The sequence below is a fragment of the Helianthus annuus genome, chromosome 6 (assembly GCF_002127325.2).
Source record: "Helianthus annuus cultivar XRQ/B chromosome 6, HanXRQr2.0-SUNRISE, whole genome shotgun sequence".
Lineage (NCBI taxonomy): Eukaryota > Viridiplantae > Streptophyta > Magnoliopsida > Asterales > Asteraceae > Helianthus > Helianthus annuus.
This window is the reverse complement of record NC_035438.2, coordinates 52,907,085-52,933,080: the sequence shown is the minus strand read 5'-3', so window position 1 is coordinate 52,933,080 and position 25,996 is coordinate 52,907,085. Positions and strand designations below refer to the sequence as shown.

Below are 25,996 nucleotides of genomic sequence, written 5' to 3'. Positions count from 1 at the left end.
CAAGGCGACGTTTGTGATCATCGAGAGCTTTCTTCTTCATATGCTCAGTCAAAGTGGCCTTATCGTCAGGATCCGACCCCTGACGCACCTCCCCAGGGCCTAGGCCAGACAACGTATCAGACACTACCACATAATCTAGATAAGGAAGAGTAGAAGGTTGCTTACGAGAAGATCCAGCAGCTCCGCCCTCCTTCTTCTCTTCCCTTCTTACAGATTTCTCCGTCCTTGCCCTCTTCCTCGTCTCCAACTGGGCAGACGGATCAACAGATGCCTCCGCATCGTCATCATCCTCAGCAAACCCATGTACCGGCTCAGCAACACCACCAGGCGCGGTACCTGCATGCGCGGAATGAGATATTAGATCTTCAACATCCCGTTCAGAACTTCCACTAGAAAGGATAACGACTTCCTCTCGACCAGAGTCGACCAAGTCATCCTCATCATCCTCACCAAGAACTTCATTCGCGTATCTACTCAAACTAGCATCGGTAGGATGCAGAAAACGGTCTCGTATTTGCTCCAACCACGTTGGATTCCCATCAGCCTGGATAGCTTCAACCATGGCACCCGCTGATTTCGGGTCCAAGGCATTCAACAAACTATAACCAACTGCAAAGTGGAAACAAAAATAAGGACACATAATAAGCATAAAGGGAAATAATCAAGTGATGAGACATGAAAGAACAATACATTTGCCCTTATGGCTATACGCAGGCTGACCCAGCGGATGTTTGGGAACCCACAACAAACTCATCCCTGCACCAACCAAAGCCATCTCATCCAGTTGAGAAATAGCCGTCGGCTTCGCAGTTATCTTCTTAAACCAGTCTTGATCACCATAGTTGGGAAGAACATCCACCCTAGGGATACCTTGACTCACTTACCGATATGACATATCCGCCGGAATCACACCTCGGCGGATATAAAAAAACTTCTGCTTCCAGTCATGAATGCCCTTTATCGGAAGAGAACACACCTGAGCAACTCCCATCCTAGCCTGAAAAGAGTAGAACCCACTGGTATATGAAACGCTGTAGATAGCGTTGAACATCTCAAACGTGGGCTCAACACGGTAAGACCTGCAGACAAACTCGAAATGGGTAATCCGAGGGAGCCCAATCGCATTTATCTGAGAAATATGGAGCCCATAACCATTCAAAACAGCAACAGTGAACTTTGTAATAGGCAACCTAAAATTGCCTTCCCGGAAATAAGCAGCATACAACGTGATAAAACCCGGAGGGGCATCCAATGCAGTGGATCCAGAGGGAGGATAACGAGCTCCCCACTCAGGACGGAAGTTATGCCCCCTCACAAGCATCTGGAATTCATCCTCCTTCCAGTTAATCACAGCCTGGTCAGGACCAGGAGGCGCTCTACTCCTATGTTTCCTTTTCTTTTGAGTAGGATTCTTATCAGCCATGATAAAAGTCAGGAAGAAGATGACTTGAAAAGGTGAAAGATAGAACAAAGGGGAAGAAGATAGAGAGAAATCGCACTTAGAATTCGAAAGTGAGGGAAGAAAGAGATAACCGCCCCATATTTATACCCATCGCATTTAATGCGATGGGTAGTGGACCGTCAGGGAACAGAAAAAGCGCCCAATAGATGACTGACACGTCACAGGAGAGAGAAGACGTCGGCTCGTTTTTCGGGAAGCATGGGCAACAGAGTCTGCTGATGTGACAAAAAGTCACTGCAAAAGCAACTGTTCGCCTCCGAAAAGACAGGGACGTCAGACGGTCACACCAAACACTTCCCCATAACCACCAAACTTCCAACAGAAGGAAGCACAAGAGAGCCAAAACCCATGCGGCATGCGTCCATTTGGCTCACTTTTTCAAGAGAGTCAAAACCCATGCGGCATGCGTCCATTTGGCTCATTATTTTCAAAGAGCCAGAAACCCATGCGGCATGCGTCCATTTGGCTCACTTTTTTCAAAGGGCCAAAACCCATGCGGCATGCGTCCATTTGGCTCACTTTTTCAAAGAGCCAAAACTCATGCGGCATGCGTCCATTTGGCTCACTTTTTCAAAGAGCCAAAAACCCATGCGGCATGCGTCCATTTGGCTCACTTTTTTCAAAAGGCCAAAACCCATGCGGCATGCGTCCATTTGGCTCACTTTTTTCAAAGAGCCAAAACCCATGCGGTATGCGTCCATTTGGCTCACTTTTTTCAGAAGGCCAAAAAACATGCGGCATGCGTCCACTTGGCCCACTTTTTCAGAAAGCCAATAACCAGACGACACGCGTCTACTTGGCTCACTTTATATTCACCAACTTCAACGCGATACATAGAAACCACAACTCTCATAAGTCCAGAATCCCTCCTAGACGATCAACTCAACTAGAAGGCACACTGGACTGGGGGGACTTGAAGAGGTATGGTCCCAATTCCCTGCCTACATGGCAGGGACCACACCACTTTTTATGCACACAAGGCACCCATGTCACCAGAACCTTCTAGAAGCTTCCAGAAGACATCTAGGCGGTTCATAGCTGGCATCAAAGATGCCTTGCCCAACATAAAGGACAACACGTGTCACCATTGAGAGAAGGCCACATAGGCCTGCGACAATCCAGGGAGCAGGTCTGATGCAACCAGTACGAGGTACCCAGCGCAAGCGAATAGAAGGACGCCACGTGTACCACTACACCCTTCGCGACAGAGCAGACCAAGAGGATATTCCCCTTGGTCGGACAGCTGGCGCACACCCACAGCTGGCACAGCTGCTTCCTCCTTCTTCACCATCCGGCTATAAATAGGACCCTTCATCATTCAGGTTAAGGATCTTGGCTCTCTTTACTCACTCTATACACACACTGTTTTATTCATCTCAGAGCAGTACTTATTCTCACGCCGGAGCCTGGTTAAGAGGGAAAACCCCCTTCTCCCTCTTAACGAGACTAACGGTGTTTACTGTTTTGCAGATCTCAGGCCTTTGATACGAGCAAGAGAAGAGGTTGAACCCCATAAGTGAAACGACCCTCTTGGTTATCCTTGTGTTAACCATTGTTTCAACAATCACAAAGTTTGAGGTCGTGAAAAATTCTGTACAATCACAGTATCTGTTGATCAATGCTGTTTGTTTAAATGTGTTTAACGATTTTCAAAACAGAGAGAAATCCATGTAAGTTTGGATTTGGGAAATGCCAAAGTTGCCGATGTTTACCTCTCTAACAAGTCAAGCCGCTTATAAACTACTCGAGATCGGCTTGCTAAAAGCTCGGTTCGAGTAGAGTTTAAACGAGCTAGAGCCTAAAAATAAGTCTCTTTAGTAAAACAACTGGAGCCCGAGCTTCACTTACCTAGCTCGAGCTGGCTCGCCATTATATTATTTATAGATTTTTTTTACCGGCAACGTTTGGTCCTACTCAATTACTCAAATAATCCTAAATTAATCTTCCTTGCCTAGGTTTGAACGGGGACCTCACCTCTAAGAGGCATAAGCCTCTACCAAGTGGGGTAGCCCCACATTGGCATATAATTTTTATTTAGCATATTAAATTTAAATACAAAGTCATATATTAATTATTGTTATATAAAATTTATAACATCAAATAAATAGATAATTAACAAGGTGAACCCAATCCAAGCTCGAGCTCTAGAAATAGAGATTAATACAAGCCAAGCTCGAGCTTAAGCGAGTTCGAACGTGGCTTGTTTACATGCTCGAGCTTAACTCCTATGCAAATACATTGAAGAACTCGCCCCATAGGTAATTATCTAGTTTATCCTACTCTGATGCATAACTAACATTTTTCCATTGTTCCATTAATGAGGTTTTAACCATTTCTTTGATAAGTAGTATGAAAAGGCTCAATCATTGTTGAGCACTCATGACCCTCCAATTGTTCTGGCAAAAATGGATGGTAGTGCGGAAGAAAATAAAGAAGTTGCTGATCGGTTCGAGGTAACAGGTTACCCCACCATTGTGGCCTTACAAAATGGGGGAAGAGACTTTCAATACTATATAGGTCCTAGAGAGGCTGATGGTATTGTGAGAACCCTGAAACGGCTCGTATATCCTCCGTCAACAGAAACAAAAACTGCTACAGATGCTCTGAGCCTTATTGATAAAGAAAAGATCTCAATTGTAAGTGCTCTTAATCTCTTTTCATATCATGATGATTAAGCGTTGACCCAAACCCGGTCTATGCCGTCACCCAGCCCTACCTGCCCGACCTTTTTGCCAGGTTTAATATCATCATTATAGTGTAGACGTGTAGTTCCTTTTTACAAACCGAGCGCAGGCTCAACTCGTTTACCTTGACGGGCTGAAATGTTGAGCTTGAGCTCAGCTTATAAAAAGCTCGAGCCAGCTCATTTTTATTTATAATTTTTTTAGATTTTGTACTTTTTACACATATTGATTTATATAAATACAATAGTAATATATTTAGCAAACACACAATGCAAAATTTATTAACTACAAAATTTATAGTTTATATATATATATGAGTTAATAGCCAAAATGGCCCCTGAGGTTTGCTCACTTTTGCCACTTTAGTCTAAAATCCAAATTTTTTAAATATGGGTCCCTGAGGTTTGCATTTTTTGCCATTTTAGTCCAAATTTCAAAAAAGTCAAATTTTGTCAGGATTTCTTACTGATTTTTGTCCTTTTCCTCATTTCACCTAAGGGCAAAATTGTCATTTTGGATTATTATAAAGTAATTTATATTAAAAAAATCAAAAAAAAAGGAAAAAAGACATAAATAACTATGTCTCACCACCAGTAAACGGGCAAAAGTCCACCTCCACCACCATCAATCTCCACCACCGCCATCTCCACACCACCATCAATCTCCACCACCACTCTTGCAGCCAGAGGCCTATTCTTTATCCACCACCACTCTTGCAGGTCACCTAAAGTCACTCATGGCAACATCAAGTCCACAAACATCCTCATCGACAAAACAGGCAACGCCATCTCCACCTCCACCACCATCAAATCCATCAATCTCCACCACCGCCATCTCCACCTCCACCTCCACCACCATCAATCTCCACCACCGCCACCATCTATCTCCACCTCCACCATCTATCTCCACCCCCGAAACTCCCCTTCACCCAGATTTCAGAACTGAACCATCAAAATTAACAACAATCAAGCCACAATTAAACCTATACAAACACAAAACCCTAACAATTATATCTGCAATTCAGCCTTGCCACAAAACCCTATACAAACACAAAACCTGATGTCTTGACGGTGGTGCCGACGGCGGCAGATGGTGGAGACGATGGCGGTGGTGGATCTGAAGCAAACCCAATTGAGATTATCAAGATAACAAACCACAATTCGTCGATTTCAAATTTTGATGCTGATTTAAAGTCGGATTTCAAGAGAGAGAATAGAGAGAGACATGTGGCGGTGGTGAGATTGAGAGAAGAGAGAGAGACGGTGGTGTTGATGATGATGATGATGATCTTGAAGGTGGTGCCGACGGCGGCGATGTTGATGATGATGATGATCTTGACGGTGGTGAGATTGAGATAAGAGAGAGACGGTGGTGTTGGCGATGTTGATGATGATGGTCTTGACGGTGGCGGCGACGGTGGCGGTGTTGGTAGTTTAGAGAGAGAGAGAGAGAGCAGTGACATGTTGAGAGAGAGATATGTCTGTGTATCTGTTTAGGTGTATATATATATATATTATATATAATTGTTTTAAGTATTAAATGACCAAAATGCCCTTGAGGTAAAGGATAAAAGCATGTTTTTTTTAAATCTGACCTGATTTGAAATTTGGACTAAAATGGCAAAAAAATGCAAACCTCAGGGACCCAGATTTAAAAAATTTGGATTTTGGACTAAAGTGGCAAAAATGAGCAAACCTCAGGGACCATTTTGGCTATTAACTCTATATATATCTTATAATTTTGGCTTTTAATTTATAAATATTAAAATTTTGGCTTTAGTTTAAACGAGCCATGTAAGGAGCGATCTCCTTGGCTTAGGCTCGGCTCATTTACAAACGAGCCGTTTCGAGCGAGCCTTGAGCCATGATCTTTTTAACAACCTTAGTTTGTTTGGTTCTTCGTTGTGAGGAGGAAGTTGATATTTGTAGGTTGGTGATAGAACCCAAAATCAAACAAAACTGATTGATAGATTTATTGTTGTAAACTGAAATACTACAAGATAGAATACCCGATTCGAGATGGGTTAATCTCCAAGAACAAAGGTATAGATACCCAATTAGATAATAATCATCGATATCCTCCCCAAAAACTAGAACAAAGATATAAATAAGCAATAATAGCAGTAATGACTGGCCCTTCAGCTCCCATTTCCCCATCAGTTTCCCTTCTCAATAACTGTTCTAACCCATTAATAAATCTGACCCTATTTCCCACCCGTATAGGAATCGGGTTTGTATCAATACATCCTGCCCCGATAATCGACTTGCCCTCAAGTCGAAAAGAAGGTAATTGGCGCACCAAGCAATGAGCCATTCAATTGTAGGCTGACCACCTTCATGGACCCATCTGTAAGCTAAAACTTGTGTTTTCTGGGGCCCGAATTTAGGTGCAGCCCAGAAAGAATCCTGTGCATTAGAATTTGGAATTCGAAAGTCAGTATTGATATCTGTTAGCTTTGCTGGCCAATCTACTTTGTCATCCATCCAACCCTTGATTGCCTTTTGAAACGACCAGTCAAGTTGTTTCTTATCCGTCTGAGTCTTCGTGTGATCCTTGTGTGAGTAATCACAGAGTGACTTCAGGACAGCATCCCCGCTGAATAATTTTTGCTCTAATTCTGCATTCTTCGTCTCTCCATGATTCTCGTGTTCCTCCTCTTCTAGACTGGCCTGATCATTTGTTTCATCTGCAGCTTCTAGCATTTTTTTCTCCAAATCTGAAATTAGAAGTGACTGACTTTTGGTTTATGCGGTAGTTATAGGTGTCGCTCCAGGCATGGAAATGTTGCTAGGAATTTCCTCCATTCCCAAATCTGTCACTGGATCCTGGTTTTCATCCTTAGCTTCCTTTATTGCATCTGTTCGTCTTTCTAGCCAAGCTTCCTTGATTTCTGCTATATCCTTCTTCAAGGCTATCAAAGAATCAAGCTTAGCAATAATGACTGCCAACTGGTTAGCGATTGGGTCTAGATAAACACCGCCTTCCTTCTGATTATTCTGAGTCTGCTCCATCTTCGATTTCCCGGCAATGGAACCAAATGATAGAACCCAAAATTAAACAAAACTGACTGATAGATTTATTGTTGTAAACTGAAATACTACAAGATAGAAGACCCGATTCGAGATGGGTTAATCTCCAAGAACAAAGGTATAGATACCCAATTAGATAATAATCATCGATATCCTCCCCGAAAACTAGAACAAAGATATAAATAAGCAATAATAGCAGTGATGACTGGCCCTTCAGCTCCCATTTCCCCATCAGTTTCCCTTTTCAATAACTGTTCTAACCCATTAATAAATCTGACCCTATTTCCCACCCGTATAGGAATCGGGTTTGTATCAGTTGGAATATTTTCTACATTTTCTGGTGAAGAATTCAAGAGCTTTACAGCCATAGCTAACGAACTGCTGTGGGATTCTTGGGACTTTGATGTTTTTCACACTGCGGATGCCAACCTCCTTCCTCAGGGTGAATCATCTGTAACAACACCAACACTTCGGTTACTGAAACCGTATGATGAACTCTTTGTTGACTCCCATGTGTGGCATAAGTTCACTATATATTTTCATTTGTTTTTTTTTTTTTTTTTTGAGAAATTGTTTTTACAAGATATAGTTACTTGATTAGGCCATGTATATTGAAAAAGATACGTAGGGTTATTTTGTGCCTCTTTGCTTAAAGTTCTTACTATGTTTTCTACTCTACTGTAGCAACTAAAAGCAACTACTTAGCTTACTCAAATTCATTCAGCCAACCGAAATATTGCAGTGCTTGAGAGAATCCGCTTATGAGAGCTGCATTAATGGTCTAAAGTTACAAAACACAGGTATCTGCATGCATATACCAGAAGCTTTCTTGAAGTGATGATAGTTTCATCTTGCATCACCTATATTGTTGTCTCTGTTTTTCATTTGAAGCTATATCATAATTAATATATGTAAAAGAAATAGATTATTATTCATGTCGGGTATGGATGTTTTGTCTCAAGACCTTATTTAATTACTTATTTTTTTTTTATTCTGGAATTACTTCTTTCAGGGACTTATTTGTGAATATATATGGGCTGAATGCACATTTCATGGGAGGTGTAGAGGATAATGAACCACCTTCAAAACGCGTGAAAGCATCTTCTAGAGAACTAAAAGGTGTTTCAAACGGACTAAAACAACCATCAACTTATTCGGCAAGTAACATGAACTTCCTCTTTTTCTTTACAATTGACTTCTGTATATTGTGTCTTACTATAAACTCTCAAGTGCATTTGCCTTTTACATTATGTTGACTTTATCCAGACTTTGACTTTTGCATTATGTTGACTTTATCAAGCTTTTGACTTTTGAATTCAACTCTCATTGAATTATGCAAAATATTAGCTGATTTAGGAGCATCATATATAGCAGCTATTCAGATGAGCCATTAACCATTGATTGCCATTTGACGCATACATAACTAGATTGTAAGTTGCTGTTTGTGTACTAAGCTCAATTTTACAATCTGTTTTTGAAATTCAACAAAAGAAACATACTTCTGTTACAATGATATATTGATATGCATATTGGCCATAATAAACCATATACGAGTTCCAGTGAATACAGTAACAACGCTGTGTGATGAAAAGTTGAATATGACTGAAGAAAATAATAAATCAAATAAAATGGTGTAGTTGCGCTTGCCAATCTCTTATACGTTGAACTCTATTTGCATGTCTAGATTCATCTTTTAAACATATACAAATGTCACTTAGTGGTGAATAATCGTTTATGCATCACTCAAAAACATTTCCGCACTCGTGTGTAGTATAGGAAGGTTCTCATCTTCAGCTTTTTGTTGATGATTTTATCATCTTCAACTATAACTTCTTGCAACTTTCTTACATTGGAAAGGATTGAACGTCACCCAACTTAGATCATGTAAAACCGGTGTTGATTGATATATCGAATGCGTGTATAAGATAGTGTTTGGATGTTCTTATGTCAAAAAAAGTTGTAATAACGTTAGATGTTCATTATCATATCATTAAAATATTTTTTTTTTTTTGTGGTAGTAGTTTGTAGCTGCTTGTAGACAACCTCAGGTTTTCTGTATTATCACCGAGTACCTTTCAGAAGGTTCATTAAGGGCTTACTTGCATAAGCTCGAGGATAATATGGGAAAAGAGAGAATATCTTCCGTTAGAAAAGCTTATCAAGATGGCTTTAAACATTACTCGTGGAATGGAATACATCCATTCGCAAGGTGTTATTCACAGGGATCTGAAGCCTGAAAATATACAATAAGCGAGGATTTCCAGCTGAAAATTGCCGATCTTGGCATCGGTTGTGAGGAGGCGTATTGTGATTTTTTGGCAGATGATCCTGGAACTTACTGTTGGATGGCTCCCGAGATGATTAAACGGAAATCCTACGGCCGGAAAGTTGATGTGTACGGATTTGGGCGCATTTTATGGCAGATGGTGGCCGGGACTATCCCATATAAAGGTATGACTCCGATACAAGCTGCATTTGCCGCAGTTCATAAGGTATATCGTCTTCATTTGTCACATATATACATTGGTGTGCTAAACGGGTCTGGGTTGGCGGGTTGAACATGGCATGAACCCGAAACACTGCATGAACCTGAAAATTGTGTCTGGCAGGTGAACCTGAACACGACACGAGTATTCTCGGGTTGACACAACCACGACCCGTTTAACCCGATTTTTTTATGTTTTTTCATAATTGCTCTAAAATTACAATCTCTTATAATTTTTAAATGTTGCCGCAAAATAGCCAACCTTCAGTTAGGACATAAGAAACACTATTCAGAAAATATAAACGGGTTACAAGAGTCAACCCCTGAACCCGCAGGTCAACCAAACCCAGTCCGTTTAGCTAAACGTGCTCGTGGGTTCGGCCCGAAGTTGGCCCTAAAACATGTAGACTAAACCCAAACCTATGAATATCATATTAGGTTCATGCGGTATCATAAATTCCCTCCCCCCCCCCCCCCCCCCCCTAAATGCACACGACACAACTTATTGTCCAGATTATTACAACTTCAAATTACAGAAGATCTAATAAGCATGATCTCCAACGGTCTATTATAAGTTAATTTGATTTTTCAGCTCTTAAAATTTTTTTACATTCGCGTTTTCAGAATCTACGACCGACTCAATGAGAGCATTAATCGAGCAATGTTGGTCATCACACCCCCAGAAAAGGCCCGAATTCTGGCAGCTGGTGAAGGTGTTAGAGGAGTTTGAAACATTAGTCGCTCGCGAAGGAAATTTGGATCTTTTACAATACCCGACATGTTTAGATCATAAAAAGGGCCTTCGTCATTGGATTCAAAAACTCGGCCCTCATCATCATCATCATCATCAACAATCCAACTCGCCCATGCCTAAACCGAGGTTTTCATGAAACTTTTTGCAATGTAATTAAACCGCGGAGTGTTTGTTTTTGTCCTCTGTTTTCGTTTTCTTATTTGAATGTTTAGTTTTTACCGGTACATTGATGTGAATGATTGCTTACAGAAAACCCGAAACATATTGATTCGGTCATATTATAACGGTGAATATGATTCTGGAGATTGGATTATGGTATTTAGCCCGCCATGTAGCACGGGGATTATAATTGAATCTGATGAGTCGGGACACCTGCTGCAACGCGCGGGCCTTCCCACTAGTTTAGTTAGAAAACAATTTAGAAAATAAACTTTTGGTTTTAAGATCCAATACGATTTAATAATACATAATAGGCTAAGTCTATTGGGCTAGGCCCAACTATAGAAAATTGGTGTAGGCCCATTCCATCCAACCCACAAAATTTAATTGTCCAATTTCAGAGGTTTCTTTCGATGGGTGTAGATGGAAAGTTATTTACTTAAATAGGTGATTTAAAAGATAATTATCAAAAATAAATGTTTTTCTATTTGGTTATTTTAATTAACTAGAATTGAGACCCGCCGCAATGCGGCGGGGATTCTTTAGTTATAACTAAGTCGACCTAGGACCCGCACGTTATGTTAAACCTTTTAAACGGGAAAAAATAGACGATGTAAAAACGTTCAATCATACACGCACGTTGCGTCGTGTTAACTCGCAAAATTTAGAACGAAACGTAAAAACGTTAAATCAAAGACGCACGTTGCGATGTGTTAAGTCACAAAATTTAGAACCAAGCATAAAGCGGAAAATTAGCAGAAAATGAAAACTACAAAGGATCAAAGTTGAAAGTAAAAAAAGTTGTGAGGATAGATTGCAAAAATAAAATTTTTGGGTTAAAGTAAAAAAAAAAACAAATAATTTTGGTTAAAAGTAATTTATGAAATACTTTTGGGTGAAAAGTAAAAAAAATCAATTTTTTTTTTGGAAAACCCCTAAATCCAAGGTTACAACCATATGCATAACCATTTTTTCTTTGGGAAACCCCCAAAGCACATCACGCGTTGCGACGGAGCATAAAACGGTGTCAAATAGTACTAATGTCACACAACCGTGATCGACCACCAACACTTACTCGACCTAGGATCTGCGTGTTGCGACGAACCTGTCAAACATGAAAAAATAGAGGTAAAAACGTTGAACCACACATGCACGTTGCGCCGTGTTAACTTGCAAAATTTGAAACAAAACATAAAAAAATTGAACCACACTCGTACGTCGCGTCGTATTAACTCAAAAAATTTAGAACTATACGTAACGAAACGTAAAAACGTTAAACCAAAGACGAAAAGTATAATTGACAAAAGTTGTGAAGTTAAATTGCAAATAATGAAAAGTTTTGAGTTAAAGTTAAAAAAACAAATTTTGTAGGGTTCAAATTGCAAAAGGTAAAACGTTTGGGTTAAAACTAAAGAAGTTAAATTGCAAATAATGAAAAGTTTTGAATTAAAGTTAAAAAAACAAATTTTGTAGGGTTCAAATTACAAAAGGTAAAAACCTTTGGGTTAAAACAAAAAAAATCAAGTTTTTTTTTGAAAAATCCCCAAAGCACAAGTTACAAGTGTTTATACATGGAAAAGTTACTTATTTATATATGGAATAATAGATTTGTAATTCTTCTCTTATATATATACATTCAGTTAGCCTTTTATTATTATTTTCTTCTTTAATCTACCACTTAAGTTCTTTTTTTTATCAAAAAATCTTAATACATCGTGAATTCAAACATCAAATCATTTTTTTTCCTTAAAATCGTCCTCTTCAACACATCATCCCCGCCATTTTAATTCACAACTGTGAATTGAGAGTTGAAATCCTCATTTTAAATCAATTCTGACAACGTTAATTCAATGCATTCTGATAGGAAAATTTTTTTTAATTATGACAATATTTTAAAATTTATCTAAGTTACTAAGTATATTATAATTTTGATACTTTGTATTGATATATTTTAAAATCTTGTATATCATAATCTTGAAGACAAGAACATGTGATTTGAACCAGAGAAACCATAGTATATGTTTAAAAGAATCGTAAATGAACCATGAATTGCAAAATAATTAATTTTGAACGCTTAGGTAGGCAAGAATTGCAAAAGAACCACGATAACGAACAACACAAATCCAATAAAATGGTGAACAACACAAATCAAACAAAATAAAGAAGTAATTAAGTTTCATCCATTTCAGGTAATTATTTTTTTTAAATCATCTATTTTCTATTTTTTGGTAAATAATTTTCTTAATTACACTCATTTGAAAAAAAAAACCCCTCCCAATTTTATATGTTATACGTGTTTACAAACAACCCCATCAAGCGTGTAAAGACACCAACAAAACAATTACAAAATAAATACAAAAGGTTATGATATATAATTAACTAGTATTTTCACTCGCATATTGCGGCACGCTAAATTGCAGAACGTAAATTACTATTTGGTGTTTCTTTAGGTTGCTTTACTTCTTCATCTTCCACGGTGTTGGTTTATTTCATCAAAAGAAGTCGTGATATGTTGAAAATGATACTATGTTTCAGTAAATCTTCTCTTATATCACCTAAAAGCTTAGGCGCACTAAAAAATATATCCAAGTAAAATGGAAGGCATGTGATAGCTACAAAGTTACAAAAACAAATACGGATGCGGATAATAGCACTTGACTTGTAGTTGTTCCAACACCTATTTGCAAATTAGATAGCTTCCTCTTCAAGAACAACCTATAGCACCAAATTGGATAGTTTCTTCTTCAAGAACAACCTAAAGCATTAAAAACGAATAACTTCCAAGCAAATATTATCAAGTTAGGGCTGTAAACGAGCCGAGCCGAGCCGAGCTCAGCTCGGCTCGAACTCAATTCGAGCTGGCTCGGCTCGAGCTCGAATTTCAAATCGAGCTGAGATTTGAGGCTCGAGCTCGACTCGATTAAAATTCGAGCTAGCTCGGCTCGGCCCGATCTAGCTCGAACTAACAAAGAATCGCAAAAATTACTACTTAAAAAGTTCTAAAAATAAATCTTTTCATAGACTAAGGGTCATAATTGCAATTATATTTAAGCAAATGGCTAAATATGCAAGTATAAATAGTTAACTCACTTTGTACATTTTATTTACCTTCTTTTATAGGGGAGATACTCCCTTAGTTTTTGTCTTTTGAGCGTTGTGGGACAAAAAAATGAAGGATGTAAACGTTATCGAGCTGACTCACGAGCTCGCGAGCCGAGCCAGGCCAAACTCGACTCGGCTCGTTTACAAACCGAGCCGATATATATATGATAGGGTTAGTGTAAAAAGGGGCATTATTATGAGAAGTGTAAGAAGTGTTATAAGCCATTAGATCTTGTGATTAATGATTGAGAGAAAAAGAGGGCTAAACCTTCAAAATCGACGATCAAACATATAGGGTCTGATTTGACATTTTGAGGGTAATAGTGTCTTTTAACACATTCAAAATAAGGAAACTGTATCTAGAAAACAAAATCCTCGATCAAATCCTCCTCTGATGTCACGCACAAACCTTCAAAATCGAAGATCAAACATATCAATTGCGAAGTCGTTAAACCCTATTGTGTTATAAGCGTAATTGTCTTCCTTCTTTATTTGATTTGATTTGAACTCAACAAAATTTAGGGTTTGTTAAAATTTCCGTTCGCCATTGTGTTTTTTTAGGTGAACGGTCCAAAAGCTTCAAGCGTATAGTGTCTTATGGATTCAAGAAAGGCATCGATGAAAAAACGGAAGCAACGTGTTGCGTCAGTTAGACCAGGTTTAATTTTCTGTTGATTGATAGCTAGGGTTGTTCATTCTAACTGATTTAGAGGGTGTTTGCCTTGAATGTTCATCAATGTGGTGTTTTACGGTATAACATAATCTGCAGACGGTAACAGGACTGAGAATCGGATGGCTGTGCCGAATCAGACCGAAGATGCAGCCACGATGAAGACAGTTACAAATGTCCCAGCAGTTAAACAAACTAGAATGTTTGCGACCATAATTTCAGTTTTTTTCCCAAAATTGTTATGTTCTAAACAAAAATACAATTTTATCCAGCTGCCCCCCCCCCCCCCCCCCCCAACCCAGCAGATAATGATGATGACTTTGTCACACCGCCCGCCTTCAAAAAGGTGTAAATCAAAGGCACGAAGGACAACACTGAGGGCTCCAAATACGTTTGTGTCAAAGTCGTATGAACCGTTTAGGGGTATTAAAATAAAACCAAAAGCGTCGCTGAATAACCTCGTAATCGTGGTGAAAAATCTGAATAACGCATAAAAAAACGAGTTGTGGATATCGGTTTTAGATCAATTCTGAAGTTCAATGTTCGTGGTGTGCCGACACGACTTCCCCACTGGTTGGCAAACAACTACGATGAACAAAGGGAGGTGTTGAATGTTGGGAGCCACCGTATACATATCACAAGGGAGTTGGTCCATACGATATTTGGTATACCGTTGGGTACCGTTGAAGTTGAAGAAAAATGCGAGCTCGTGATAGCCACGAAGCAGTAGTAGAATGGAGGTCGCAATTCGCAGATTCCGAAAGGGTCTCGCCACGTACATTGTGAGATGTCATGGCACAATATAAAAGCAATTTCTGGATATTCGATCTTAACTGGTTGGTAATGTTTAATAGCGTAATGGGAGAAACAAGTGCGAACAACACAGTTAATCAACGTTTCCTAGTCTGTATGGACCCAAATGCGTGTATAACGAGTTTCAAATGGTGCCGGTACATGATTACATGTTTGAACCGAACAACGCAAGCATGGGCGCGTAACGATGGACAACCTATCAGAAGACCAATCGTATTGCTCGCGGTATGTTTCCATATTGTTTTTTTATCACTATATACACAATATAAAAATAGTTCCATTTTTTGGTTATCTAAACATATCTATCTTCATATTTGTAGGCGGTGTATGCATACGATACAGGACATGTTAACACAAGCATGTCAAAAGGTTCGTGACCTATTGAGCATGTGGATACATGTATGTTCGATGATCTCCTTACAAGTTTGGATTATTGACTTTTCCAGCAACATCTGGCACATAACACCCCGATGATACCGAAAGAAAATCGGGTTGTTAATCAAGAGAAACGTAAAAAGGGAAAAAAATACCTGATCTAAAAAAACAAAATGCTACATGCACTACAACAGTTGATGGGCTATCGGCCGAGAATTGTAGAAGCATGTGATAAGCCTCTACATGCACACTTGATTTGCTGCCCGTTGAAGATCTTGAAACCACGTCGTTGCACGTTGACATGATACATAACAGATTAGCTGCTGATGATCAACCTGTGGTGTAAGATGACGACGACCACCTAGCCCTTTTAAACATTGCAAAGATTTTTTTTCACAGAATGATACACAAGATGTAGCAATGTTTGTCGAAGCTGATGGTGAATTGGCAGTTCGCCAGCGGCGAACAATATAAATAAATTACTATTAAAATTCAATATTTTTGCCAAAATTGGCAGTTCGTGAGCGGCGAACAATATATTAATAATAAGACACTTTTCTAGGCGGGTTTGGAACCACCCACAACCATAAAACTTTAACCAAAATTTGATGGTTTTCTAGGCGGTGTGTTTGTTTTTTTTTTCTTTTGAGTTGGCTGTTAACTTCACAGAATACCTACACCATATTTTTTTTCTAATAATGCAATGTATAATGGAAAATCAAGTCACTTTCATCGGACGTAGACACAATACGGTACGACAACTGCTCTCAACTAGGGTTATCAGTATAGACTATGTGAAGTTAAAAGATATGTACTTCCTAGGCCATTCCAATCAGTGACCTAGATGTGAGGCCAAGCGTAATGAAGCTATTTATATGAGGTAAATCTTGCTAACTTTTGTGAGAGAGAAGTCGGGTCACTTCAAATGGAGTTGTGGGGCGTAAATCCTAGAGCTCTCATAGAACTAGGCAAGTGTTTCGGGACCATAATAGACACGACTATGAGGATTAGACCAAGTCAAAGTCTTGTGTAAACGTGTATTGTCATTTATACAAACCACCATCAATTCAAAGAGATGAAGTTCTACTGAAATGTAGTAAGCTAAGTATGCTTTACATGGGAAGGTTCCAAGGGTTACACCTGTCAATCCTATGCAAGACTTAATTGTTGATGATACACCATGAGGTTTGGGTGATAGTTTCGATCCCCATTCATGTGTGGGATTGTTGAAAAATAGGGAAAAAATGAGTTTTCACTAAATGAAAAATGTGTTTTTTCACTAACTTTGGAATAAATAGTTATACGCAATTGTGAATAATATAATTGTTATTTATCGGTTTGTATTGCATTATGTGAGAGCTACAACAAACCACACCATGTCTAAAAGTCGCTCAGATGAATGATATATCGATGTTCAAAGTGTGTGCTTGAAATGTCCAAGTTGTGAAAAAGATGGAACAAATGTTTTAAGAGAGTGGATGGAACTCATCCCACATAGGAGGAGGGACAAAATTGGAGTGATCTATAAAGAGGAGCACTCCGTAACTATTGTTTCCTAAGAACCACACACAAGTTGGACCAAAAAGGTGTGAAGCGCTCTAACTCACACACGTACGCGCATGACGTGGCCGATGGTAGCAATGTGGCGCAACTTGCACCTCGCATCATCCCAACCTGCCTTTGTATATTTGATCTCATGCACATCGTCAGGTATGTGGGTGGAGTGTAACACCCCAAAAACAGGTTTGGTAATTTAGAACCCGGTTAAGATAAAGGAATGGGTAAAGTACCGTTAGTAGTAAAAGTGAACCCATAAACAAAAATAACTAGGAATAAATTAGCCTAGTGGAGTCATGTACATAAGTAACAAGATGGTGAGTTTTAGTCCCATATGTAATCAAAACGAAATTTAAGGGACCAAAACCGTTAAGATGGAAACATGGGTTTTATTTATGAAAGTTTAACACACACAAACACACACTTCGCGTGTGTTCTAGATTGAGCAGGAGCTCCATGAGCTCAAAACCCTAACTTCCATCCATAAGGTGTTATTTAAAATTGAGTACGAATGTTGCGATTACTTTTTATGAAACGTTTGACAATTTGTAACTTGAACCGTCATGTAAGTAATGTCGTTACCAAAGAAATAAATTTTAAGGTTCGTAATTCCGTTGCGTCGTTTTAAGGTTAAACGTGTTAGGGTCTTACAAGTTGGTATCAGAGCCATGGTTTGAGTGAAATCAAGTATGAGGAGATAAATACCTGAACTCAAACCTGTGTGCTCTTGTGACAAGGAACCCGTACAATCCGAGACTCGATCAAGATCTAAGGGTAGAAGTAAAGGTAAGTATGTGCTTAAGTATGTATTCGAAGAAAACTAACAGTATGTTATGTGTAAGGTAAGCATAATTGCTTGGAAAGGATGATCCGTGAATGTGGTCTAGGACCGGCATCAAGGCATGTAATAAGACAAATTGACCCAGGTACGTAAATTTAACGTGTAGGCGCACGTAATGGTATAATCTAGCAAGTGAAAGAAAGTTTTAAATGAAATATAATAATAACATGGTAAAGAAGTTTTGAAAATATTACACGTGCCGAAACTTAATTCTTCGTACATAAGGTGGCGATTACACGAAGACACGAAACTAGTATGTGGATTGTGTACCTGGCCAGTACACAAGAAACATATGACGTTCGTGAAACCGTGATAATTGTTACAGGTATGTCCGTTAGAATTAGGTAGTAGGTGGACGTGAGGGTGAAGAGAAATGTAAGACTTTCAGGAAGGAAAGTATGAATGATGTGTTATAATCCGCGAGATGGATTCGAAGCATGAAAGGAATGAAGTATGAATGACCTGTTTGAATCCGCGAGTCGGATTCAACACATGTAAGGAATGAAAGGTATGAATGATATGTTTGAAACCGCTAGACGGATTCAAACATAAAAGGAATGAAGGGTATGGATGTTACGCTTGAATTCGCTGGACGGATTTAAAACATAAAAAGGATGAAATTAACCCACCTCAGGATGCGTCGATAGTTTGACCATGGTTGCGTCAAACGAGTCATATAAGTAAATATAAAGCAAATGAACAAAAGAATAATCGTAATTGGCACACAAATCTAAATTTAATACGAAACAAAGAAGTTTTGAACAAGTTATATGTTAGATGTGTTAGTAATCGACTCTTAGGAGTCATAATGAACAACGAGCTACGACCCGGACAATAATTTAAGTATGAATGAGAAAGGTAAGTTTTGTTAAGAATACCAAAATGATGTAACGAATGTCTTTGCAAGTAGGCATGAAGGGAAAGAAGTACGAATATGTACCTCCATACATCTACGATAAGTAAGAAATGTCGGTTTGACCTTGAAAAGTCAAACTGCAAAGATCGACAAAATAAGTAACTAGAATAAAAGAATTGCATGTAAGGAATGAAATATGAGATGTGTTATAGCATGTATGTAGGAAGATGTAAAAGGATTATGGGTGAGTAATCACCTAGTATAATGAATGTTTGAATGAAAGGTGCTAACCACTGATTTTGTAGATGTTAATGGTAGAATTCTGAATGTGATGAAACCAATCGAATTGGTGAAATATTATGCACAAGTGGAAGCCCATTACAATGATGAATGAAAGCTGGCGTGGTATGGTTAGTACTCGTGAAGGAACGGATCGCTCTGGTTTACGGACCGCTGAAGTATGAAATAAAATCGAGGTAAGTATAATGTTTTAACTCATACCGGATAGATATGGATTTGTAAATTGAAAGCGACTTACAAGATGAATGATGGAATAGGTATGGTAGGGTATGGAATGTTTGACTTTTAATAGTTGACGTAAGAAGAAAACTATGTCACTAAGAACTAGATCTTAAGAGTTTTGAGAGAAAATTTCGAGTATAGGTTAAACTCTTGTATGAAGAACCTGCATGATACGCTTGCTAAGGCAAATTAAGTAATGCATGAATTGAGAGGAATAGTAATGTAGAATGAATGAGGTGAGTTGAAGTTAACGTAAGGGTATGTATAGTACAAATAACTATAGGAAACGTAGAATGATGTTAACTTTGGAGTTAAGTGTGTATATGTGACTATGAAATAGTAGTTTTGTTGCGATAACAAAACAAGAACTAAATGTTATATGATATATGTATAGAATACAATCTAAGAGGTGGGATGAAGGCATTAGATCTGTTATAACGGATCATACGAATGTAGGTACGATAATAAGTGTGAAGAAGTATGTATATTGACCCACTACAAATGGGCCAAGGAAACGAGAATGTTATGTAAAAGTAAAGTATGAAAAGTATGGACTTGTTAGAAAGAAGTCAATTATATGAATAGTTATGAATCGAGAATGGATAGTTACTTAGTATTATGATGTACCTGTCGAAATTAAACATAGATGTGTATGTATAAATTACGAATTTAGATCGTATGGTTGAGGAAAATAATAGGAATGTTATTAATGGGATGTTGGAATTGTTTCAAGCAAACAAAATGGTATATTGTGCGTGATATACGAGTATTGGAATGATGAATAAACGGCTAGCTATGAAGTGCGTTAGAAACTAGCGTCAGCTAGAGAAAGTGACACTAATAAGAACTCTGGGACGGGTCCTTGATGATAGAAGGTCGTCATTAGATGGGCTAATAGTCATGTTAATGGGGCGGAAGGGAAAGGTAATTAGTGTTAATGGAAATGAGAAAGGTTTCGGGGACGAAACCTCATTTAAGGGGGGTAGACTTGTAACACCCCAAAAACGGGTTTGGTAATTTAGAACCCGGTTAAGATAAAGGAATGGGTAAAGTACCGTTAGTAGTAAAAGTGAACCCATAAACAAAAATAACTAGGAATAAATTAGCCTAGTGGTGTCATGTATATAAGTAACAAGATGGTGAGTTTTAGTCCCATATGTAATCAAAACGAAATTTAAGGGACCAAAACCGTTAAGATGGAAACATGGGTTTTATTTATGAAAGTTTAACACACACAAACACACACTTCACGTGTGTTCTAGATCGAGTAGGAGCTCCATGAGCTCAAAACCCTAACTTCCATCCATTTCATCAAATTGAAAGGCAAGATGAAGCTTAAATTCATAACCGAGCATGGATTAATGATCACCTTCACAAGGGGATCATAAGGTATGTCTTAAAACCTAGGTTGGTGATTATGTATGAAGTGGGTTATGTTGTAAATCGCAAATTCGTATGAAATTTAGTATGAGTATGTGTTAGAATCATCATATAGAATATGGATTATGCATGGTTTGGGTTAATTTGATGTTTGGAGGTGAAACCCACGTCTTGTGGTGAAGATGGCGACATGGGTGTGTCACCCATGTCCAATCCTTGTTCAAATCTTGTTGTGCTATGTTGCATGTGATGCGTTCTTGTTAGGTAGATTGGATGTGATATGAATTTGTTGATGTTTTTGTGTTAATTGATGAATGAAAGCATGAATTAGGAAGTAAAGCATGAAACACTTGTACATTATGCATAAATTGTGGCATGCACACCAAGTGTTTGATGAAATGCCTAGGTGAGATTAATAGATGAAAATGTATGCAAGTAGTGGATGAACATACATACAATGTGTAAATGATTAAATTGTTAGTAAACTTATACAAGGAACATGTGTAAGATTGAATCCATGTGGAGGTTTTATTGATGTCTTGTTTGGGTAGAAATGTGCACTAGTATCTTTCATTGTTCACTCACATTGTATGGTACACATTATGTGTTTAGTCGGCGGTTTATTTGAGATTACGAAATGAAATTGGCGTTAATGTATAGCAAGTAAGGATGGTAAAATCATGTTGGTTGTGTACCCCAAATATGGCCGTCTTTTATGGGATCCCGAAAGCTTTAGTATATGTAGTGTTGATATCATGTATGGGTGTGTATGTAATGGATTGATCATGTGGTTGTAAGCATATTACATCATGGATATGAAGTGTATATAATGCCATTGTTATAGCTTAATGTGATGACACGGATATATGAGGTTAAGTCGAAAGTCCATAAGATGGGTCGTTGACTTTTGGAAGTCAAACGTGAACCATGCATTTGACATGATCATTTAAGCGTACAATCATGCATACTAACAAGAATGTGATTGTGTGATGTGAAAGCATAGGGATCATGTGGAAATGGACTTAAGCAAGTAAGGCAAACGGGTCAAAAGGAGGCAAGGGAACGGACGCAAAAAGGTAAGTGATTTCCGTAATCACTTCTTTGTTGTTTAAGTAATGTAGCGTTTTAACTAATAAAACATGATGTTTAAAGTTAAATGTGGATTAGATTGTAGGAAATCGGTGAATTTCGCTAAGTAGACCAATGGGTCAAAATAAGGTCTTATGATTATATTGAAATGTTGCATAAGAAATGGCTACACCGGTACTATAACCGGTTAATGGGTAGAATTGCTTATAAGTACGCAATCCGGGAATCGGAGATGCGGTTTAATAGTCAACAGAATCGGATGTGAGTTTGTTTTAATAGATAAACAACTATGTAAGTGGAAATTTTAGTAACAAAGTTAGGTTCGTAGATTTGAATGAAACGTATGAGTTTAATGAATACCGGGTGTCGGGTGCGTAAACCCCAAGTGCGGAACTCCGGATAAGGTAAAAATATTATGGCTATAATGTTTGTGTATGATTCGGGTTAGAACAAATGAGTGGTTTGATGAAAACATGAACGGGTCGAATAAATAGAAAATGACTAATAAGCCGAAAGCGCGTAAGATAGGAATTTCCTTAAATCGGATATGGGATTCCAAGTCCTTATCATAGAATGTGAATTTACAAGCATGTAGGAAGAAACGGGAGGTTAAACGGGTAAACGGTTTAAAAACTACGCAAGTTTTAGCGTTTTCGGATGACGAAACGAATCTGCAGCAAGAAACACCTCTTAACTTAAGAGGAGTGCAAAAGAAACACATCTTAACTTAAGAGGAGTGCAAAAGAAACACATCTTAACATAAGCGGAGTTCAACAGAACACCTTTTAACTTATGCACAATGCAGAGACCGTCGGTGACGGCCCCTTGTGGCGTCGGCGATGGTACCCCTTCACCCGACGGCCCCTCCTTATCCGATTTTCCTGTTTTGCTTGTTTGTAATAGAGTGTTTATGAGATGCAATGAGCATGTACCCAAGCTTAAAACGGAACGAAATTAGTATAGAGGTATTTGTGAGTATAAGTATGGAATTACTTACTTGATTAGTAAAGGGAATCCATAGGCAAACGCGCCTAGGAATGTATATATGTGAGTGGGTATGTAGGTATGTATGTATGTATGCAGGTATGTATACGTGTATGTATGTATGTTCGTAGATATGTACGTATTGTATACATGGTTTCAATACGTTTAAGTATTGACGTTATTAACCGTGTGCCTTGAGAATGAAATGTAATGCAGGTACATTATTGATGTCTTATCAAGGATTAGACACCCAGATGGAACGATTAAATCTAGAAAGATAACGGATGGAAAGTATATGTGGATAAAACGTAACGAGACTACATGATTATGAACCTTGTTTGTATATGATGTATGCTAATGTTGCGAATGTATATGGTGGGTGCAGGTTGTACGAATCACAGATTATCATCAAGAGGAGTAGCGATCAAGTCAAGATCAAGGATTGTACGGAAAGTGCGGTCACATAGTTAGGTTATGTATTGCCTTGAAGTCTTAAAATTGAGTACGAATGTTGCGATTACTTTTTATGAAACGTTTGACAATTTGTAACTTGAACCGTCATGTAAGTAATGTCGTTACCAAAGAAATAAATTTTAAGGTTCGTAATTCCGCTGCGTCGTTTTAAGGTTAAACGTGTTAGGGTCTTACAAGTTGGTATCAGAGCCATGGTTTGAGTGAAATCAAGTATGAGGAGATAAATACCTGAACTCAAACCTGTGTGCTCTTGTGACAAGGAACCCGTACAATCCGAGACTCGATCAAGATCTAAGGGTAGAAGTAAAGGTAAGTATGTGCTTAAGTATGTATTCGAAGAAAACTAACAGTATGTTATGTGTAAGGTAAGCATAATTGCTTGGAAAGGATGATCCGTGAATGTGGTCTAGGACCGGCATCAAGGCATGTAATAAGACAAATTGACCCAGGTACGTAAATTTAACGTGTAGGCGCACGTAATGGTATAATCTAGCAAGTGAAAGAAAGTTTTAAATGAAATATAATAATAACATGGTAAAGAAGTTTTGAAAATATTACACGTGCCGAAACTTAATTCTTCGTACATAAGGTGGCGATTACACGAAGACACGAAACTAGTATGTGGATTGTGTACCTGGCCAGTACACAAGAAACATATGACGTTCGTGAGACCGTGATAATTGTTACAGGTATGTCCGTTAGAATTAGGTAGTAGGTGGACGTGAGGGTGAAGAGAAATGTAAGACTTTCAGGAAGGAAAGTATGAATGATGTGTTAGAATCCGCGAGATGGATTCGAAGCATGAAAGGAATGAAGTATGAATGACCTGTTTGAATCCGCGAGTCGGATTCAACACATGTAAGGAATGAAAGGTATGAATGATATGTTTGAAACCGCTAGACGGATTCAAACGTAAAAGGAATGAAGGGTATGGATGTTACGCTTGAATTCGCTGGACGGATTTAAAACATAAAAAGGATGAAATTAACCCACCTCAGGATGCGTCGATAGTTTGACCATGGTTGCGTTAAACGAGTCATATAAGTAAATATAAAGCAAATGAACAAAAGAATAATCGTAATTGGCACACAAATCTAAATTTAATACGAAACAAAGAAGTTTTGAACAAGTTATATGTTAGATGTGTTAGTAATCGACTCTTAGGAGTCATAATGAACAACGAGCTACGACCCGGACAATAATTTAAGTATGAATGAGAAAGGTAAGTTTTGTTAAGAATACCAAAATGATGTAACGAATGTCTTTGCAAGTAGGCATGAAGGGAAAGAAGTACGAATATGTACCTCCATACATCTACGATAAGTAAGAAATGTCGGTTTGACCTTGAAAAGTTAAACTGCAAAGATCGACAAAATAAGTAACTAGAATAAAAGAATTGCATGTAAGGAATGAAATATGAGATGTGTTATAGCATGTATGTAGGAAGATGTAAAAGGATTATGGGTGAGTAATCACCTAGTATAATGAATGTTTGAATGAAAGGTGCTAACCACTGATTTTGTAGATGTTAATGGTAGAATTCTGAATGTGATGAAACCAATCGAATTGGTGAAATATTATGCACAAGTGGAAGCCCATTACAATGATGAATGAAAGCTGGTGTGGTATGGTTAGTACTCGTGAAGGAACGGATCGCTCTGGTTTACGGACCGCTGAAGTATGAAATAAAATCGAGGTAAGTATAATGTTTTAACTCATACCGGATAGATATGGATTTGTAAATTGAAAGCGACTTACAAGATGAATGATGGAATAGATATGGTAGGGTATGGAATGTTTGACTTTTAATAGTTGACGTAAGAAGAAAACTATGTCACTAAGAACTAGATCTTAAGAGTTTTGAGAGAAAATTTCGAGTATTGGTTAAACTCTTGTATGAAGAACCTGCATGATACGCTTGCTTAGGCAAATTAAGTAATGCATGAATTGAGAGGAATAGTAATGTAGAATGAATGAGGTGAGTGGAAGTTAACGTAAGGGTATGTATAGTACAAATAACTATAGGAAACATAGAATGATGTTAACTTTGGAGTTAAGTGTGTATATGTGACTATGAAATAGTAGTTTTGTTACGATAACAAAACAAGAACTAAATGTTATATGATATATCTATAGAATACAATCTAAGAGGTGGGATGAAGGCATTAGATCTGTTATAACGGATCATACGAATGTAGGTACGATAATAAGTGTGAAGAAGTACGTATATTGACCCACTACAAATGGGCAAAGGAAATGAGAATGTTATGTAAAAGTAAAGTATGAAAAGTATGGACTTGTTATAAAGAAGTCAATTATATGAAAAGTTATGAATCGAGAATGGATAGTTACTTAGTATTATGATGTACCTGTCGAAATTAAACATAGATGTGTATGTATAAATTACGAATTTAGATCGTATGGTTGAGGAAAATAATAGGAATGTTATTAATGGGATGTTGGAATTGTTTCAAGCAAACAAAATGGTATATTGTGCGTGATATACGAGTATTGGAATGATGAATAAACGGCTAGCTATGAAGTGCGTTAGAAACTAGCGTCAGCTAGAGAAAGTGACACTAATAAGAACTCTGGGACGGGTCCTTGATGATAGAAGGTCGTCATTAGATAGGCTCATAGTCATGTTGATGGGGCGGAAGGGAAAGGTAATTAGTCTTAATGGAAATGAGAAAGGTTTCGGGGACGAAACCTCATTTAAGGGGGGTAGACTTGTAACACCCCAAAAACGGGTTTGGTAAT

At 38.1% G+C, this 25,996-nt stretch overlaps 3 long non-coding RNA genes and 1 pseudogene across 5 annotated transcripts; all 4 read left to right on the top strand.

Annotated features, from left to right (window-relative positions):
- Positions 1–3,798: 3,798 nt before the first annotated feature.
- On the top strand, positions 3,799–8,331 carry LOC110887424. 3 transcript variants are annotated; one of them, XR_004861290.1, is made up of 3 exons: positions 3,799–4,098; positions 7,860–7,975; positions 8,188–8,331. It is a non-coding gene; the product is annotated as an uncharacterized LOC110887424 (long non-coding RNA). The 3 variants fall into 3 exon arrangements; XR_004861291.1 differs by lacking the exon at positions 3,799–4,098 and adding an exon at positions 6,135–7,688; XR_004861292.1 differs by lacking the exon at positions 3,799–4,098 and adding an exon at positions 6,136–7,660.
- Positions 8,332–9,087: 756 nt separating this feature from the next.
- Positions 9,088–10,736, top strand: LOC110888920 (annotated as a pseudogene).
- Positions 10,737–14,058: 3,322 nt separating this feature from the next.
- On the top strand, positions 14,059–16,051 carry LOC110887425. The gene is made up of 4 exons (XR_002563297.2): positions 14,059–14,146; positions 14,237–14,333; positions 14,445–15,383; positions 15,479–16,051. It is a non-coding gene; the product is annotated as an uncharacterized LOC110887425 (long non-coding RNA).
- A 5,674-nt stretch (positions 16,052–21,725) lies between these two features.
- On the top strand, positions 21,726–23,368 carry LOC110887427. The gene is made up of 2 exons (XR_002563298.2): positions 21,726–21,765; positions 22,979–23,368. It is a non-coding gene; the product is annotated as an uncharacterized LOC110887427 (long non-coding RNA).
- The last annotated feature ends 2,628 nt before the right edge of the window (positions 23,369–25,996 follow it).